Here is a 15014-nt window from a genome sequence, read left to right on the forward strand (position 1 = left end):
TTGTAACACTTTTGGGGGGCCACATTTCTGGGTTGGAGAACCATATTACAAAATCAGGAGCAAGTGGACATTCCGAAGGATTTGAACGTGTTTCAGTTCCCACATTGTTTCAGCAACCATGGACTTGGTAGACGAGAGGAAGAAGAGGAAGAGGAAGAGGAAGAGGAAGAAGAAGAAGAGGAGGAGGAGGAGGAGGAGGAGGAGGAGGAGGAGGAGGAGGAGGAGGAGTTTGAATTTGATATCCCGATTTATCACTACCCTAAGGAGTCTCAAAGCGGCTAACATTCTCCTTTCCCTTCCTCCTGGCCCAAGGTCACCCAGCAGCTGCATGTGGAGGAGCGGGGAAGCGAACCCAGTTCACCAGATTACGAGTCCACCACTCTTAATTACTACACCACACTGGTTCTCTCAGTTAAAATGTGAACTGAATGAAATTTCTCCCCCAGCCCTGCATATGCCCCAGCGGACATCACTACTCTCCACATGGTAGTATCAGCTCCGCAAAAGGCATCATCCACTTAGAGTCCCCAAAGCTCTTCCTCCTGTACATGAATAAAAATAAAATTCACATCTGCCTCCCTTGCTGTTACACTACAGCTCAAAAAACTGTGATCTCTCTCACTGACACAAACACACACAGTGCAGAATGCTAGTCTCAGCTGCACCATGTCTAGTAGGTATGCCCTGACACATAAGAGTCCTCTGCTCTCAAGTCTCATTTTGGAAACACCGGCTCACCATTAGCACACAACCAAGCACCAGAGATGATGATTGTAATCTGTCCTCACAAGAGGCAATGAAGGCCACCAATTTGGATGGGTTTAGAAGAGGATCAGGTCAATTCATGGATGATGGATGAGACTATCAATGACTACTAGCCATTATGGGTATGCTTTGCATCCACTGATCAAATTGCAAGTAGAGAGACTGGTGTTGCTGAGGGGAACTCTGTGGCCAAATATGGTCCCCAAGCAGGCTTGCTGTGCTGGGCCTGGGGGTAACCCGTAAAACGCAGTCCAGGACCGCTCCAGAATCCGTAGGGTCCGCTAGGAGTCAGTCCGACAGGGTCAAGGCAGGAAACCAGGCAAGGACAGGTACAGGATCTCAGGCAGGATCTTGCTTACAGCAATGTTGCTCCCACAACCTGCTGCGGGGTCCGTCAGCCTTTTATCTCTGTCGGGGTAACGGCCAGTCCTGAGCCCCCAGCGACTCACCTCCCTGTTTTGCCCGAAGGTGAGCACTTCTCCTGCGACTACTCAGGTCTCTCCTTCTCTCAGACCTTAGTCTCTGCAGCTCGGGAGACATCAGTGGGATACTAGACCCAGGGGCCACCTTAGCCTCCCCTAACCCAACCGGTAGTAGCAGCTGTAAGTGATGGCCCAGCTGAAGGCAACGAGGTAATCCCTGCATCTGGAGCCAGGGCAGGCTCAGGCCCCTGACTCGGCCCAGCAGGTGTTTGTTGCAGGGGAACCTGTGCAGACTGGGACTCTTCAGGATCAGGCCCCAGACTTGGTTCAGATGATGCCTGAGGCAAAGGATCTGGTGCAGAATGAGACTCCTCTGGTTCCGAGTCCAAGCCCGAGTCCCAGGCCATTGCACGTGCCAACTCTAGAGGGTTGAGGTGTCTTCAGCCCCCTAGACTTTTGTTTGAAGGGGGCACGGCCCCATCAATTATGAGGGGGCCTGAGACACACCACAGCTTCAGCCCCTGGCTCCACCAGAGTGCTGGGCCTCCTCCAGAGGATCGACATCTTGTAAGGCTGCACCGGCCTGCACAGTGAAGGGAAGCACTGAGGGGACCAGTGCAGCCTGGTGTAAGGTCGAACCAACCTGTGCAGCATCAGGAGACACTGAGAGGACCGGCACAGCCTAGCAGAAGTCCGCACTGGCCTGTGCGGTCTCGGGAGATGCATGTGATGTCACGCGATGCTCGGCGTGCGCTTGACGTCACATGGGCTCCCTCAATCTTGGGGCCAACTCTGTCTCCAAGACCATTTGATCTGGCCTCAGGACTCTCACAAGGCCACACCCCCTGCCCAGATCACACACCCCCTCTCTCTCCAGGCCACACACCCCACCAGCCCATTCATTTAGGGCAGTTTTTTCCTGGGTGATGGGAGTTGTAGTCCAACAGACTCAACTTTCAGAAACACTGATTTAGTGGAAAGACTGTCTTTCGGTGGTACTAGCACCATTGGCTGTGTTCCCCTTTAATGTTGGAGCCAGCATGGCTCTGAACCATAGCTGTCAACTTACAGATTTGAAAATAAGGGACCAGCAGCCTCAAAAATAAGGGATCAGCAGCCAAAATAAGGGATTTTCCAGGCACAGGTATGTTCAACCTCTGAGCCCCTCCGAACCAAAGGCAGAAAGCCCAGCCAGCTGCCAAACAAAGCCTCAAGCAGTGGTTCCCACAGCGCAGCAACCCGGCAAAGGCAAGTCCACAGGCAACGTGGCCTATTTGATCGGCACAATGCATGCAAGCTCCACCCCCCAGTCATTCTTAGATTCCTTATTGGGTGAGCAACGCAGCCAAGCAACACAGTTGGAGCCTCCCTCCTCCCTGGCCAGCAGGGAGGGAGGGAGAGGAGCCGCTTCCTTTGAAACCCGGGAATTTTAAGGGACATCATCAATAAGGGACAGCAGCGGGACACAGCACTGGGATAAGGGAGTTTCCCGCCAAATAAGGGACGGTTGACAGCTATGCTCTGAACACCTGCTGTTGGGAATCCCAAGAGTTGTGTTGTGTTCGTGTCCTGATTTCCCGTAAATATCTGGTTGCCCATTAGGAGAACAGGACTAGATGGGTCCTTAGCCTGATCCAGCAGGACTCTTTGAATTATACACCTATAACTATTACCATTATTTATGGCAGAGCAAATTTAATTTTTTTATATAAAAAATCGCTTGATTTTGGGGTCAAACCAAAGCTGCTCACCGCATTTCGTGCTCCTTTTGTGTGTTGAAAAACCTATCCTACTTTTGTGCAGTTCCCTGCCCCTAAAAATCCCATCCATATTTTTTACGTCGTTTGCACTCACTGTCCTTAGCCCTCATTTGCCCATACTGCTCCTTCATTTTAACTGGATGCGGGCTTTTGTCAGTGATGTCAGGCAGCTAAATGTGTGATGACATCACAGACCTCCACAGCCAATCGGAATAAATGGCAAAAGACTGAGGGCAAATAAGGGCGAGGAGAAGGCATGATTCCCCCACCCCCAGAAGCAGCTTTTGCCAAACAAAGGGGAAAGAGCCACTGTTGAAAGAAGACAGATCTTAAACCCTACAGGCATTTCTCTCTCTGCCTTACTATAATTTGTTTGCCTGCATTAAATGTACTACTTTGAAGGGAGAATCAAAACGAGAGAAGATTGATTGTGCTATTATTCCTGTGCAAAACTGATGCTTAGTTAATCTTGCAACCAGCATTATTTATTTCACACTGAACATTTTCTTCTTCTTCTTCTTAATGGACACTTGGAGCTGATGAAACTGACATTGTGTATATATCAGGCAGTATATTGACCAGGGTAATGAAAATCTTAAAGCAATAATCATTGTATATTAGGGATTTGCTCAACTGACAACAGAAGCCTCTGTAAACCTGATATTGTCCTTATGCAAACTCATGAATGGAGACTTTTCTCAAATAAATTACTTAATAACATCAGAGAGTCATCGGCTGTGTAAATATATCCCAGGGCGCACTCAAAAGAGTTCTGAATCTAAATGTTCATTCAATAGAATCTCATATTTGTCACCTTTCCTAACGAGTTTTTCTCCCCATTATGAAACTGTTATTAGCATGAAAAAGTTAAAATTTGGTATCTAATTTCTTGAATTAACACTCTTCAAAAGAGCTGGAGGGTTTGAAAGTTCTTTAACTAGAATGCCTCATTTCCATAATTTCCGTGGCCTCAATACTTTGATGCTCCTATCAAACTCGCATGTTGTCATTAAAAAAAAAATATGCTTGCAGCAAAGTACATTTATTTATTCTTTCCCCATCATGTTTCAAAACAATTGAAGAAACAACGAGAAGGCGGGGGGGATAGCAAGCCACTAAAAGGGCTTGATAGTACATATATACATGCAAAAGGGTTTTTTGTGAATCCCTTTGCTGCATATAAAAGGATTCATGTAAAGAGTATGGGTTGCTCGTGCGTAAGTTGCCGCCTCTCCTGGCTTTGTTGCCTTGTTAAACCTTTCAGTCTGGACAGCCCTTCACTTTGTGGCTGCCTCAGTCGCTAGCAGAATCCGTCAGTGGGCGTTTCTTAAACCTTTTCCAACATAAAAGTTGTTTGACACCCAGTCTCCTCCTACTCTCTCTGCGCGGAAGCCTTCTGCGCAGGGAGGGCGTGGGTAGCGGAGGACCCGTGCTCTCCCCGCTGGTGTCCGGTGAAGAGTCTGGGAGCCCTCTCGCCGATTCCCCCATCTGCCCCTCTTTATTCCTGGTGTTGCGCTGAATTGCTTCCCCATCTGCTGAGCTGCCTCTCTCCCTGCTGGGCCCTTCTCCAGCATCATTTGAGAGCCTTCCCTCCACCTCTAGCTCCGATGTCAGTTCCCTGACAATTCACTTTCAATTTTATGCACAGCCTCATAAAGGAATGGGAGTAACATATCTCCAACATTTCTCTGATGAAAATAGAGACAGCCTATTCAATAATAATAATAATAATTTTATTATTTATACTCTGCTCATCTGGCTGGGTTGTCCACCCACTCTGGGCAGCTTCCAGTATATAGAAAAACATAATAAAACATTAAAAACTTCCCTATACAGGACTGCCTTCAGATGTCTCCTGAAGGTTGTATAGTTACTTATTTCCTTGGCTCAGGGGTCACATAACTCCATACCCTCTAACATTTCTCTGGTGAAAATAGGGACGTCCTAAGGAAAAGCGGAACATTCCCGGATCAAATCAGAAACCGGGATGGCGTCTGTAAATCTGGGACTGTCCCTGGAAAATAACGACACTTGGAACGTCTGGAATGAAATGTGTCCATGTAGGCAAAGCATAAACACTACCTCTTCCTCTCTCTTCAGTCAGACCTGGGTACTTAACGAAGAGCATACATTCAAAGCAGTATCATACCATTTTGAACAGTCTTGGCTTCCCCCAAATAATTCTGGGAGCTGTAGTTTCTTAAGGGTGCTGAAAGTTATTAGGTGACCCCCACCTTTCCCCTCAAAGAGTGGTTTAATGGCCAATCCCTCTTCACAGGGAATTCTGGGAATTGAAGTTCTGTGAGGGGAATGGGGACCTACTCTCAGCACCCTTGATAAACTACACTTCCCATAATTCCTTGGGGGCGGACATTCCTGTCTCGTGGTATTGTAGCTCTTTAGACATATGGTGAAAATGTGGCCCTAGTTGTGTCGCAAGGAGGTTGGGGAGTGTCTGGGCTGGGCTGTGAGCTGTAGTTTGAGGTAGGCATGGGGTGTCTGTGGAATTGTCATAATCTGTTTAATTGCAAGCCAGTTTTCCCTCAAAACTGTGCCCAAAGAGGCTCACGACGTAGCCAATAAACAATAAGTGAATATAACATACAAAAATAAATCAGGCGAGGAGAAGGCTTTCAAAAATGTCTGTATGAAGAGAAATCCACACTCACATAACAGTCCTAAATTTCAGAAGCTGATGGAACTCATGCCAACTATAATTAAGCTAGGGAAAGTTGTTGCTATTCCAAACTCCGTTCAGGAGCTGGGCTACCACTGGGAGAGCCCACCCAAGCCTGCCAGAGGGAGAACAAGCCTTTAAAATAGATTTTGATTTACACCACCCTTTTTTGCCAGCTTTTAAGTACCAATGGGTTGCCAGGTCAACTGACTAAGTTGAAAGAGTTTTGGAATAGGTGTAAGCCGATACCCATCCTCTGAAACACCCCTTTGGGGGGGATTGTGCTGGCATAGGTCCTGCTCGTGTAAATTCTGCCAGCTGCACCCCAATAGTCCTGGCTCAGCCAGATTGAGGGAATTACAGCATTGAACCCTTAGCTGAGCCAGGATGAGGTAGATAATATGCTGGCCCAACAACTGCCTAGTCCAAACTCACTCACTCATCCTGGCAGATCTTAGTTTGGATTGCACAGTAAAATGCTGGTTAATTCACTTTGAGAAAGCCATCTGAAGTAGAAAACTGGCAAAATGGAAAAAACTGTGAAGGTAACTGAAGCCCTTCAGGATTTAACCTCCTTCTGTCAGGCCTGTAAGACAGAACTATTCCACCTGGCCTTTAATTTGAATTCAGCCTAATCGTCTATTTCCCTTCTCTTCCCTCCCACTCTGAGACCCCACAGCTAATTCTCCCCTGGCCTCCTCGCTGGCCCAAGTAGGACTAATTCAGCCAGCTAGCCCTGGTGATTATCTAATGCTTATTAGATGGATTTCAGCTAAATTGGTTTCTGAACTTTGAATTTTATTGTTAATCATGTTTTTATACTGTATTTTATGCTGCTTTTACAATTAAGTGTTTTAAATTTGTTGTTAGCTGCCCTGAGCCCAGTTTTTGAACCGGGAAGGGCAGGGTATAAATAAAAATGTATTCTTATTATTATAATGGACAAATTTGTCCTAGTCTGAGGTAAGTGGAGAAGCAGATACAGTGGTACCTCGGGTTACAGATGCTTCAGGTTACAGACTCCGCTAACCCAGAAATAATACCTCGGGTTAAGAACTTTGCTTCAGGATGAGAACAGAACTCATGCGGCGGCGGGAGGCCCCATTAGCTAAAGTGGTACCTCAGGTTAAGAACAGTTTCAGGTTAAGAACGGATCTCCAGAACGAATTAAGTTCTTAACCCAAAGTACCACTGTACTGTGAGGCAAGCCAGCTGTTAGGACTGAAGAGCAAGTCAGAATGAGAGAATAGACCAAGAGGTAGGATTGAGGAACAAAATGGCTGAAGTTTCACCATGTAGTGCTGGTCAGACATGGTCAGACAGAGGTTGCCATCCTGATTGCCTTGACATTGGGGACATGTATCTCTCCCCGCTCCCATTCAGAGTCATGACAGAATGGGGGTCTTGTTTCCACTCAGTGTTATCATCAGGTGATGACTGGCTGGCTGTCAGCTGCCGATACATCCACACGTTCATTATGTGATACCCGGTTGAAAGGCATCATTCACTGAAGGAGAAAGACACTCCAAAAATGGTACAGAAGCAACAGCACACCAGGGGGTTAAAATACATGAGGCTCCCAAAGTAGGGTGCTTTTCAAGATGGATTTCATATCTCCTTAAAAGCCCACATGAAAATGTTTTGAGTGTGGAAATTTTGCACTATATTGGTGCATGTTTCTGTATGTGTTCAGTGGAATTTAAATTGAGGGGCTAATGTGCATAATCACTGGCCATTGTGCACCATTCACCAGGCCTTGTGGAGAATGTGCACATAGTTCTCCAATGAAGAGGAAATTGTGTGCAATTCCTTGTCAATATACATCATCTCCAACGGGCCTTGGGAAATGTGCATATATTAACATATTGAAGATTATGCACAATAGCTGGAGAATGTACAAACCTCAGTTGATATATGCACATTTCCCAAGAACTGACTCAGTTTGTGGCAGCTTCCTAAACCCTCCTGCAATTAGCTGGCTGACCTAGTGCTATGGGGATTGAACTCCTGAACTTTTATGAACCCCAAATATTTCAGTGAACATGATGGTGACAGCAATGTGCGTTCCATCCATTGAGACTCTGTCTCTGACACAGACGCAGCTATCAGTCCCACAGACTTGATAGCTCCAGCTCCAGCACTGCAAGCAAGAACTGAATGTGTGACTAATTAAACTTCAGCCAAAATTAGCATGCATGCCTACTGTACTGCAGTGTGAGGCCCTTGCAAAATGCCAAGTTCTAACAAATGAGAAATTGACCCCATGCTTTTCGCTCCCCGTGGTTTGCCAATATTAATGATCAGATATTGACTCCCTTCACCTAATTGGATGCTTAATGATAATAGAGGTTGACATTTCCACAGCAACATGGCTGGCTGGCTGGCAGCAGGCCTTATTGGTTTCCATTATGTTCTAAAAAGGTGGCATTGACAAGGACATGTTTGTACACAACAGGCAGGAGTGTAAATTAGAAAGCAGGAGGAGGATTCCCTGGCTAGTTCTCCCATACAGCAGATGAGATGGTAAATCAGAGCCTGGGATATACCACTGTAGACAGTGGGAGGGAGGGAGAGCTGTCAGGGCTGAATGCTCCTCAGTTCAGATAAGAGGGCTCCCCCTATTTCATCTCTTTGTTGCTCCTCCAGTCCATTATTTTCTGGAAATCTGAAACTGGAGCATGCACAGCTTGTTGCAGCTTTCAGTTCTTTCAGCTTCTAAGAACATAAGAGCAGCCCTGATGGACTAGATCAAAGGCCAATCTAACCCAGCATCCCGTTTCTCAGCAGGACCAACCAGAGGCCCCTGGGAAGCCCTCAAGCATGGCTTGAAGGCAGTAGGGCTCTCCCACTGTTCTTCACGAGGGTCAATCTGCTTCTGATTCCAGTGGTCATGACTAGTAAGCCTCAACAGCCTTACCCTCCACTCCCAACCCCTTTTAAAACCATCTAAGCTTCTGGCTGTCATGGAAGCAAATTCCATAGTTTAATATTCATTGTGTGAAGAATGGAGGGGACTTCCGGGTTAGCGCCATCGGCTAATGGTGGAGTTCCTCTGACCGGAGGAACCCGCTCTGTGGAAACTGGGTCTACCCGCCGCGGCGAAGGTGGGGACCCTTTAGAAATCCCAGGTGGAGGAAGCCTGGGAACGTGGGATTCGGCAGGGCACCAAGAGCGCCTCCCCTACTTGTGGGGAATCCCATTCTGGTGCTCCGGAGCGAAGTGGGGTGAGTGGTACGGTGCTGCGAATGGACTGCTACTTTCACAGAGTGAAGCCGCACAGCCGTTGCCGGAGAGCGCTGACTTTTTCCTGTGGACAATTGGATTTAAAAGTAACTACCCGTGAGTAAAAGTGAAGAATTGGAGTTTAAAAAATGGAATTTGACAACGAACGGGGGGAGGCTTAAAACAGGAAGTCCGCCTTCCTCTTTTTGTAAATAGTCGGAAGCAAAAAGACTTAAGTTAAAGCCTGGAAAGTCTATTCTAAACACCTAAATTTCCAGCACAAAATAGCGAACCCCCCCTTGGAAGCAGGGGAAAAGGGGAGAGAGATTTTTGAACGTTATTTGCCTGCAAAAAAAAAAGAGAGGGAGAAGCTAAATTTCCATCGCTCGGAACCTGGGAACGGCAGCCATTAAATTTGCTGTACTTCGGAGCTCCGCATAGACTGTGAACAGATTGCTTATTTGACTGTCAGTGAAATAGTGAAACTAGAGGGATACATTGTTTTAACTATCTTCTACTATCTTTTACTGGCTCAAAAGTTTCAACTATCTTCTCTTGAGTTAAAAGTCGAGATTTGATACTAAATATATTGGTGCAATTGAATTTTTTTTTTTTAAAAAGGGATACTTTGGACTAACATAATATAAACAATAACAATTTCCCTCTAGAGGAGGACTGTGAAATTGCTACAAGGAGTGGAATTTTCCAACTTTAAAGATAAGACTCTGGGACTGTATTTGACCTTGAAGGGCTTAAGTCTTATGGCAGATGGAAATGGAAAAATAGATCCCCCAATAACAAGGTCTGGGAAGTGTTTTCGAAGAGCCTCTACATCTGCCCCCCCTGTTTCATCTGCAGCTGCATTAGTGCACTCCAAACCAAAAGGAATGATCTCAGAAGAAGCTCTGGCACTTGCTCTGAGCAAAATTAATAACTCATTGGAACAAATGAATAAAAAATTGGATCAAAATACACAAAGCATAAATAGTTTGGGACAAAAAGTTAATTCCAATACAGAAGCTATTGAGAAATTGGTCAAGGAGTCTAATTCAACCCGACAGATTGTAGAGGAAGTTAAGGAAAAGGTGGTTACTGTGGAAGCAAAGGTAACCCAACTGGAGACAGAGAGAGTTCCAGACTTTCAGAAGCAACTTGAGGATCATAAGTTGGCCCTTTCTATGATTGAGCTTAGGGAGAAACAGACAAACCTGAGGATTAGAGCTGTACCTGAACTAGAAAAAGACTCTCTGGTTGATTATCTTACGGAGGAATTTACAGTCCACTGGGGCTTGGATCTGGGAACAGAGGAGTTTAAAATCGTGAGGGCCTTTAGACTCGGAAGAGGAGGGAAGAAGGAGAAGAATAGAATAAGAGACTGTTTGATTACCCTCCGATCTAAAGAAGAGAAGGACAAAATCCTGGGCTGGCACTACGACAAAACCTTGGTAATACATCAGTCAAGAGTGGAAATATTCAAAGATATTCCAAAACACCTTCTGGACCTCAGGTTCAACTTTGGAGATCTAGTTGCTTTGCTGAGAAGGAACAAAATTAACTTTAGGTGGGAATTCCCTCAAGGCCTATCCTTTAGTTTCAAAGGAAGGAAAATAAAAATAAGATCAGTAGAAGATAAAATAAAGTTCCTGTATAATCACGAAGAAGATCTACAGAAGGGAATTGGAAAAGAGCCAACAACACTGGACAGAGGATCATCAGACAGAGGGCTGGAGCAAAGAGCATTGGAGAGAACATCACCAAATAGGGCAACGTTGGACATATCAACATTATCTTTTGGATTGGACTCCCCAGTGAACGTGCCAACATCGACACCAACAGAAGAGGAGCAAGCTTTGGGGGCAGTTGGGGGGGCACAAAAGTAATCACACAATGGCACTGCAGGTCTTGACTAGGAATGTTAATGGACTTAACAGCCCGGAAAAAAGGCGGAGAGTATTTCATTTGTTGAAAAAAGAGCATTTGGACTTGATTTGCTTACAAGAAACACATGTGACACGGTTACATAGGAAGTTATTGAACAATAAAAGATTAGGCCAAGAATTTATCTCATTGGATAAAGTTAAAAAAAAAGGAGTGGTTCTCTACGGAAAGGAGAGTCTAGCACCAAAATTTATATTTAAAGATGACCATGGAAGATTTGTAGCAATTGAAATTCAAACGCAAGGAGAAAAATTTCTGATAATAGGCATTTATGCACCAAATGAAGGAAAATCCGATTTTTTAAAAAAATTACATGAGACCCTGATGGACTATATGGATTATAATATGATTTTGATGGGAGATATGAATGGCGTAGTGTCTACAAACATGGATAAGGCACAAAGACAGACAGTTACCAAGGATGGAAGACTACCAAAAACTTTTTTTGACATGACTGAAAATATGGACTTAATTGATATTTGGAGAACGAGGAACCCTCTGGGAAGAGAGGGAACTTTCTTCTCTGAGGCTAAAATGACATGGACAAGAATTGACCAAATTTGGGTAACTAGAGGACTGGCCCCGAAGATTAGAAAAACCGAAATATGTCCCAAAACCTGCTCTGATCATAATGCCGTGAAGATAGAAATGAAATTGATGCCAATTCGTTCCTTTAGATGGAGGATGAATGACTCTTTGTTTAGGAATGAAGAATTTATTAAGAAGGCCCAAAAAACTTTGAGAGACTATTTTGAGATAAATATGAATACTACTGTGGAAAAAAGAGTAATCTGGGATGCAAGTAAAGCTGTTATGAGAGGATTTCTGATACAACAGAATGCAATTAAGAAGAGAATGCAAAATGAGAAAAAAGATAAAATCCTGGAAAAAATAAAGGAAGGAGAGAAGAAATTGAGGGTGAAACCAAAGTCTCAGGAGATCTTGAAAGAGATAAAGTTATATCAAGTACAATACATGAAAATGATGAACCAGGAAATAGAATGGAAGATTAAACAGATTAGACAAAAGACATTTGAATCAGCAAATAAGTGTGGAAAATTGCTGGCTTGGCAAATGAAAAAAAGACAAAAACTTAATACCATTACGAACTTGGAAGTGGAAGGAAAGAATGTGCAGAACCCAGTGGAAATAAGAAAGTGCTTCCAGAGGTATTTTAAACAACTTTATACACAGGAGAAGCAGAAAGAAATGGACATTGAAAAATTTCTGAAAATCAATGGGCTACAAAAAATTTCCCTAGAAAATAAATTAATGTTGAATTATAAAATAACAGAACAGGAAGTAGAAGGGGCCATTCAGAATATGCAATTGGGTAAATCTCCAGGACCGGATGGACTGACTTCTAGATATTATAGATCTTTGAAAGAATGGTTAATACAACCTTTAAAGGAAGTCTGTAATGAAATATTGGAAGGGGAAAGGGCACCAGAGCCGTGGAAGGAAGCGTACATCACACTTATACCGAAAACAGAGACTGAAAAGACGCAGCTTAAGAACTACCGCCCCATATCATTGCTTAATGTGGATTATAAAATCTTTGCAGACATTTTGGCTAAAAGATTTAAAAAGGTCCTAACAGAAGTAATTCATAAAGATCAAGTGGGCTTTCTCCCGGGCAGACACTTGTCTGATAATACGAGGAATATAATTAATATCCTAGAAAAATTACAAGTGAAGATCAATAGTAAAGCAGTTTTGATATTTGTGGACGCGGAGAAAGCTTTTGACAACATTTCTTGGAGTTTTATGAAAAAGAATTTACTGGGGATGGGGGTTGGTCAAGGTTTTGGAAATGGTATAGGTGCAATTTATTCAGAACAAAAGGCTAAATTAATTGTGAACAACGTAGTGATGGAAGAATTTAAGACTGAGAAAGGAACACGACAAGGTTGCCCAATCTCTCCATTGCTTTTTATCTCGGTCCTGGAGGTTTTGCTAAACATGATTAGAAGGGACCAATTGGTAAAAGGTATACAAGTGGGAGCCAAACAGTACAAATTGAAAGCATTTGCTGATGACTTGGTATTGACTTTACAGGAACCAGAATCAAGTACTAAAAGAGTATTAGAACTGATTCAAGAATTTGGTCAGGTAGCAGGATTTAAGTTGAACAAGATGAAAACTAAAGTTTTAGAGAAAAACTTAACTGAAATGGAGAGAGATAAGTTTCAGAAAGAGACAGGATTAACACTGGTAAAGAAAGTAAAAAACCCTGGGGGTTAACATGACTGCTAAGAATGTGAATTTATTTAAGGATAATTATGAAAAATGCTGGGTTGAAGTGAAAAAGGATCTAGAAATATGGTCAAATTTGAAGTTATCATTGTTAAGCTGAATTGCTGCGATAAAAATGAACGTATTGCCAAGAATGCTGTTTTTGTTTCAAACTTTGCAAATTTTGGATAAAATGGACTGTTTCAAGAAGTGGCAGAGAGATATCTCTAGATTTATCTGGCAGGGCAAGAAACCTTGAATAAAATTTAAGATATTAACAGATGTCAAAGAAAGAGGTGGATTTGCCCTGCCAGACCTTAAACTTTATTATGAATCAGCCGCATTTTGCTGGCTGAGAGAATGGATGCTTCTTGAAAACACGGATGTACTGGACTTGGAAGGTTTCAACAATGTATTTGGTTGGCATGCATACCTGTGGTATGATAAGGTTAAAGCACACAAAGCGTTTAAAAACCATATTGTCAGAAAAGCATTGTTTAATGTCTGGATAAGATACAAGGATTTGTTAGAAAATAAAACCCCAAGATGGTTGTCACCAATGGAAGCAAAGGTACAGAAAAAACTTAATATGGAGGCCAAATGGCCGAAGTATTGGGAAATCCTGGAACAAGAGGGAGACAGATTAAAATTGCAGAGTTTTGAAAAACTAAAAAATAGAGTACGAGATTGGCTCCACTATTATCAAATAATGGAGGCATATAATTTGGATAAAAAATTAGGCTTCCAGGTGGAAAAATCAAAACTGGAAACAGAATTGTTAGACCCTAAAGTTAAGAATTTGTCAAGAATGTATAACTTGCTGTTGAAATGGAATACACAAGATGAAATGGTGAAATCTGCTATGATTAAATGGGCACAAGATGTTGGACATAATATCATGATGGCTGACTGGGAACAGTTATGAACCACTGGCATGAAGTTTACGGCATGTAATGCCCTAAGAGAGAATATTATGGAAATGATTTATAGGTGGTACATAACACCAGTCAAGCTTGCAAAAAAATATCATTTGCCCGAAAACAAATGTTGGAAATGTAATGAAACTGAAGGTACATTCTTTCACCTTTGGTGGACATGCCCAAAGATTAAGGCATTCTGGGAGATGATCTATAATGAAATTAAAAAGGTATTTAAATATACCTTCCTGAAGAAACCAGAGGCCTTTCTCCTGGCATGGTCGGCCAATTGGTGTCAAAGAAGGATAGAACTTTCTTTATGTATGCCACAACAGCAGCAAGAATACTCATTGCAAAGCACTGGAAGACACAAGATTTACCTACCAGGGAAGAATGGCAGATGAAGTTGATGGACTATATGGAATTGGCGGAAATGACTGGCAGAATCCAAGACCAGGGAGAAGAGTCGGTGGAAGAAGATTGGAATAAATTTAAAGTATATTTACAAAAACATTGCAAAATTAATGAATGTTAGAAAGATGTTGGAATGAAGCTATATGGTTTTAACAGAAATGTAATAAAGATTTAAGTAAAAGTTGATTGATAATGGGTAAAAATGGAAAAATTAAAGGTTAGACTGTTAAGATAAATTATAGAACAAAAATTGAGAAAGATGGAAAGAATTTGCTGAAATAGTTAACTGAACTAGAATACAAAAAGGGAGGTGTGAGGAGGTTGATGAAACAGGTAAATGAAAGGTAAAGATAAGGAATATTGGATGTGTTTTTGAATGTTTTTTGTTTTTAAATGTTTTTGCTTTTTTTGTTTTTATTGTTGTGCTGCATTGTTTCCTGTTTAATCTGGTTTTTATTTTCTTTTGATGTAATGTATTGTAATTTTTTACTGTTTTCTCTTTTTTCTCTTTTTCTGTAATTGTTAAACTTTTAATAAATATCTTTTTTAAAAAAGAAGAAGAATTGAGGGACGGTGTGATACCAGTATGAGGTGATTTACAGGCGGTACATAACACCAGTCAAGCTTGCAAAAATTTATCATTTGCCCGATAATAAATGTTGGA

The sequence above is a fragment of the Podarcis pityusensis genome (genome assembly GCF_964106645.2).
Source record: "Podarcis pityusensis genome assembly, chromosome: 10".
Classification (NCBI taxonomy): Eukaryota; Metazoa; Chordata; class Lepidosauria; order Squamata; family Lacertidae; genus Podarcis; species Podarcis pityusensis.